Source organism: Bos grunniens, chromosome X, assembly GCF_055505025.1.
Source record: "Bos grunniens cultivar Pamir isolate PY7600 chromosome X, Bosgru_T2T1.0, whole genome shotgun sequence".
NCBI lineage: Eukaryota > Metazoa > Chordata > Mammalia > Artiodactyla > Bovidae > Bos > Bos grunniens.
The window spans coordinates 88069493-88075379 of record NC_141194.1 but is presented as its reverse complement, the minus strand read 5'-3'; the positions used below and the strand labels follow the sequence as shown (position 1 = coordinate 88075379).

Here is a 5887-nt window from a genome sequence, read left to right as displayed (position 1 = left end):
CCCCCGTCCCTGGGATTCTCTAGGCAAGAACACTGGAGTGGGTTGCCATTTTCTTCTCCAATGCATGAAAGCGAAAAGTGAAAGTGAAGTCGCTCAGTCGTGTCTGACTCTTAGCGACCCCATGGACTGCAGCCCACAGGCTCCTCTGTCCATGGGATTTTCCAGGCAAGAGTACTGGAATGGGGTGCCTTTGCCTTCTCCCAAGAGGTCCTTACAAGATATTTATTGAATAAATGAATTAATGAGTGAGGGAAGGGATAAAGTTGAGACAAGAATCACTTGGGCAAGGACACAGGGCAGGTGTCACAGAGAAATGAGGTAGGAGTAGAAGATAAAGCTAGGAAAGGAGTCTGGGGTACAGTGGATGACTATTGTTTTTGTTCTTTATTATGAACAACTTTCCCCCCCAACCAAAAAAAATGAGAAAATAGTATAGTAACTCCATATACCCATTATCCACAATAAGTAGTGATTAGGACTTGGCCATCAGTTCAGTTCAGTCACTCAGTCATGCCTGACTCTTTGCGACCCCATGACTGCAGCACGCCAGGTTTCCCTGTCCATCACCAACTACCGGAGTTTTCTCAAATGCATATCCGTTGAGTCAGTGATACCATCCAACCATGTCATCCTCTGTCATCCCCTTTTCCTCCAGCCTTCAGTCTTTCCCAGCATCAGGGTCTTTTCCAATAAGTCAGTTTTTTGCATCAGGTGGCCAAAGTATCGGAGTGTCAACTTCAGCATCAGTCCTTCCAATGAATATTCAGGACTGATCTCCTTTAGGAATGGACTGGTTGGATCTCCTTGCAGTCCAGGGGACTCTCAAGAGTCTTCTCCCACACCACAGTTCAAAAGCATCAATTCTTCAGCACTCAGCTTTCTTTATAGTCCAACTCTCACATCCATACATGACTACTGGAAAAACCAAAGCTTTGACTAGACGGACTTGGCCATATTACCTTATTTATCCTTTTTTTTCTTTGCTGAAGTATTTTAAAATAAATTTTAAACATCAGTTGTGTCATTTCACCCTTATACCTCTCTATGCACATTGGAAAATGGAGATTTTTCTCATATAACCACAGTCCCATTAACATGTCTAACAGTAACAATAGTCCTTTTATTATCCATGACCCAGTCCATGCATGAGTGTCAACTGTCTCAAAACATGTTGTACAGTTGGCTTGTTAGAATCAAGATCCAAAAAAGTTCAGCACATTACATTTTCTCATTATGCCTCTTAAGGACTTTTTGACAGTCCCCTCTCTCTGACTTAAACAGAGAAGTCTCATCAGTTGTTCCACCCATTAGCCCGCATTCTGGTTTGCTTGCTTCACCCTGTTGTCATTTAGCTTGTTCCACTATCTCCTGCATCCCTTGTAAGTGGAAGTTATCTCTAGGCTTGATTAGCTTCAGGCTCATTTTTCTTTTTTTCCCTTTGGCAGATTGATTTAAAGGGGGCCATCCTGACATGAAGACCAGTTAGCAGGCTGTTACAGTAGCTGGCTGGGGATAGGAAGAAGGAGGTGGGTGGATGGATGTTGGAGGCAGAAGATATCTGATGTACCTACCAATCGGATGAATATGGTGAGGAAAGAAGCAGAGTCAAAGGCTTTGAGCCTGAATGATGGTGAGCATAACACCATTATATCATATCTGAAGGATAGGTTTTTAATGAGAGCAGCAGGAATCATGGTTAGATGAAAGGAGGAACTTTCTCAAAGTAATAAGCCATCTGCTCTGTTTTTTCCTGATAACACTATCTTTCCTAGGGAAAAAAAAAAAAAAAAAACTATGAAGTGGTACAGCTAGAGATTTGGGCCCTCCAGAAAAATAAAAATCGGAAAGAAACTCATTTTTTGTTAACTGCCAAATAATTAAATTTCCAGGCCCTGAGCCTTGGAGTAGGGGGATTAGGGGTAGTATGTACAGCAATGGACAGAGAAAAGGTAATACTGACATCACCCTGGCAGATAAGCCAATTCTCCAATATCATCATGGATAGCCTCGTTATCAGTCTTGGGTGGAGGACGGAAGGATGCCAGGGCTTGGGATTTCTGTGGACTCAGCCTGCGAGCATAGCTCAAGCCCCAAGTCTCCATCCCACAACCCACTTCTCTATCCAATATGGAGCCTGCAGCCTCTTAGGCTCTCAGTTGGCTGTGACAGCAGTAATCCTGCCAAGGTCAAAGATTGCCCAGCAGCCCCAGCAGCCTCACTGGGCTCTGAGAAAGCTCCCCCGATCATTTAGTTGCCTAAGTAAGAACGTGCTTCAGCTGTTGAATCAGTTGAGAACTACTCTCAGCTCCATCCTATCAGCTCCTCATTCATAAAATCTCTCCCTCCATCTTCCCCTAGCTCATCTTTCTTCCTGCCTTCTCTTCTGCTCCTCCCTCCCTGCTCCATCTCTTCCAACATACATTTATTCTCTCGAGTTAATCAAACACTGGCCCCTGCAGTCCATTGTGTCTCAGATTGATCACTTAAGCAGCATTATTGATCGCTCTGAAAGCCTTAGGAGGTGGGAGTGGACTGAAAACTAGAGATCCAACAGCCGATTGGCTGGCTAGACCTCTCTGGGCAGCCTCAGCTCCTCCAAGGCCTGGAACATGTGGAGGAAACGGCTGGAGAAGATCCTCAGAGGGCCTTCATTCATCTCATCCTTCCTTCATTATGGAGTTAAGTCAAGGGAATAGGGGTCTCTCGAGCACTCCTGGGTCTAGCCCAATGCCAATGTTCTGGTGAGAAGGAGAGAGCCAAGAGCCTGCTCTTTAGAAACTCATAATTTAGCAGAAAAATCATACTTATTCATATGAAGCAACTAAGAATAATACAAGTTGGGAAACAATTACCTACCACATTAGGTGTTCTAAACAGTAAGCACCATAGGGGTTCAGAGTACAGAGAGAGGAGCAGTGTGGGCTGGATTGGAGGGAGGAGGCTTCCCAGAGGAGGCTGAACTTGAGTTAGGTTGTTAATAATATATGAGATGGAGACTGTTGGCTAGAAAAGGAGCAAGCTTCCAAGGGGGAGGTATGATTAGGGAAAAGGGTGGAAGTGGAGAGGGTCATGATGTGATTAAGGAAGAATGAGGAGATTAGACTAGAGGAGAGGATGGGTGTGGAGGTGCAGTGGGGGAGAAATGACTTACTGGGGAAGGGGTACCTGGATTCAGGGCATCTTTGATATCAGCGTGAGGAGTTTGGACTTAAGGAGGCTCTGGAGGGCTATTGGCCAATGAACACAAATTGCTTTAGGATGGTTAGCTCTGCCCCCAGGAACCAAACTTGACTGGAATAAGAAGGATTGCAACCAAGTTGTCAATTACTACAGCAATTTTGCTGCTGCTGCTCTTGCTGCATCACTTCAGTCGTGTCCGACTCTGTGCAACTCCGTAGACTGCAGCCCACCAGGCTCCTCCGTCCCTGGGATTCTCCAGGCAAGAACACTGGAGTGGGTTGCCATTTCCTTCTCCAATGCATGAAAGTGAAAAGTGAAAGTGAAGTCACTCAGTTGTGTCTGATCCTCAGTGACCCCATGGACTGCAGCCCACCAGGCTCCTCCGTCCATGGGATTTTCCAGGCAAGAGTACTGGAGTGGAGTGCCATTGCCTTCTCTGACAGCAATCCTAGTGAGAGGTAATTAGGGTGGTGGCGCTGGGCTGAGATAGGAGTTGTTGTTTAGTTGGTAAGTCATGTCCAACTCTTCTGCAACTCCATGGACTGTAGCCTACCAGGCTCCTCTGTCCATGGGATTTTTCTAGGCAAGAATACTGGAGTGGGCTGCCATTTCCTTCTCCAGGGGATCCTCCTGACCCAGGGATCGAACCCATATCTCCTGGATTGGTAGGTGGATTCTTTACCACTGAGCCATCTGGGAAGTCCCAGAGAGAGAGAAAGAAGAGTCAGATCCAAAAGGCATCAAAGGCATTGGTGTACCTGGTAAATCACCAAGTAGATTCTCTTGACTTGTTTTTGTCTTGGGCTTCCCTGGTAGCTCAGATGGTAAAAAAAAAAAAAAAAAAAAAAATCCACCTGCAATGCATGAGACCCAGGATCAATCCCTAGGTCGGGAAGATCCTCTGGAGAAGAGAATGGCAACCCACTCCAGTATTCTTGCCTGGAGAATTCCACAGACAGAGGAGTCTGGCAGGCTACAGTTCATGGGGTCGCAAAGAGTTGGACAGGACTGAGCAACTAACACTTTCACTGGTCCTGGTCTTTGTCTTGTCAACACCCTCCTCTTAGCCTCAGAATTTAGAGTCTTTTTGCCCCCAGGCCTCAGGGCCCTCCTGTGGTAGAATTTTACTGGAGCTAAGACACCAATGGGTTAATCAGTTAAGAATAAAGTAGATTTGCACCTGGGGCCTCCTTGGTAGGCCTGAAGGAGTGAGCAATGGGGAGTCTGGCCGCAGAATCCAGTGGAGAAGACAGCTGAGCTGGAGTGCTGAGTCCTACACTGACAGGAAGGCTGTTTTAAGCTCCCAAGACCTGTGAGAGCAGAGATGCCTTTCAACCGACGGCCCTGGTAGAATCAGATTGAAAACTCCTCTCAGCACTTGGGATCATCCCAGTGGTGGTCACACCTGTGTCAGAGCATGGTGAGAGCTACCACAGCACTTTAATGCCAGCTGGAGCCCTGTTGTTACAGCTGGTATGAGAGAAATAAGTGAGGATCCCACAGGTGGGTGGGAGGGTGACTGATGGTAGAGGCCTCTGCCTGCTCATTTGCTTCCCCCATCAGCTCTCTTCTCACTGCCCAGACCACTGAATTTCATCCCTGGGCAGGTGTCTGGACGTCCCCCATCCCTGAGTAGGAGGAGCATAGGGAACTGCAGATAAAGGGATAGCTGTAAGACTTGAGCCCCCTTCCTCTTACTCGTTCTTCTTGTTGGAGACAGTGATGCCTTCTAAAGAATGAATGGAGAGTAAGTCTGCTCAGGCTGCAGGCTCCAAACCACCAAGAGAACTCAGCTCTGGGGGCAGGGCCACCCAAACAGGCCTCTCTTTGCTCTGATCCAAACGTACTGGAAAAACAGGAACAGATGGCTAGATTGGTGGATGAACATGCACGCACACATGCACGTGTGCGCACGCACACACACACACACACACACACACACACACAGTGTAGTCTGTGGACTAGTGGTCTCTGGCATTTTCCTGCTGGAGAACTGTGTTCTGATTTCTGATCAGTCTTCCTGTTTGAGGTAGGGATGATGGTTGGATAGAGGGTGGCTGAGAAGTGGGCAAGCGTTGCAAGTGGAAGATGCTCGTTGAAGTGTGGGATTGGGAGGAGGGAGCACGAGTCTCTGACAAGGGCAGTTGTCCCATCTATGACTCTTCATGTGGAAAAGCCCATTAAATGCAGAAAAGAAGAGGGCATGGTGGTGACAACTGGCCTAGGAGGCAACCAGGTAAGTGTCAAATCCTCTCATTTTGGAAATGCTGCTGCAGTCTGCACTCACTATTTCCCAAGTTTTGTCTTCTATTGCTCCATTTCCCCTTCAGTAGTCTTTCTCTTTATCTTCCCCCTTCTAACCCAGGCCCAAGCAAGTCAGTTACAGATCAATTTCCAGTTAACACAAGGGGATACTGAGGTACCCAGATTATTATTTTTTTCTCCTTTTTGGCCACACTGCCCACATGGGGGATCCCGACCAGGGATCAAACCTGCATCCATTGCAGTGGAAGCATGGAATCTTAATGACTAGACTGCCAGGGACATCCCACAGATTACTTTTGAATAGGACTTGCCTTCAATTCTGTATCCAGAAGTCCGCATCTTGTGTTTGTAGGCTGGGACTTTGAAAACCAGCCCACTCACAGGGCTGGCAAGGGGGCTGTGTGTCACACTGGCTCTGTTGCCACCATCAGTGAAATCACAG

The 5887-nt window shown here is 47.1% G+C and overlaps 1 long non-coding RNA gene across 2 annotated transcripts; it reads right to left on the bottom strand.

The window, feature by feature from the left end:
- Positions 1-371: 371 nt before the first annotated feature.
- LOC147340840 (uncharacterized) lies at positions 372-4895 on the bottom strand. Of its 2 annotated transcripts, none has more exons than XR_015158459.1 (2): positions 4361-4895; positions 372-1768 (listed from the first exon to the last, which is right to left on the bottom strand). It is a non-coding gene; the product is annotated as an uncharacterized LOC147340840 (long non-coding RNA). The 2 variants fall into 2 exon arrangements; XR_015158458.1 differs by lacking the exon at positions 4361-4895 and adding an exon at positions 1961-3430.
- Positions 4896-5887: the final 992 nt, after the last annotated feature.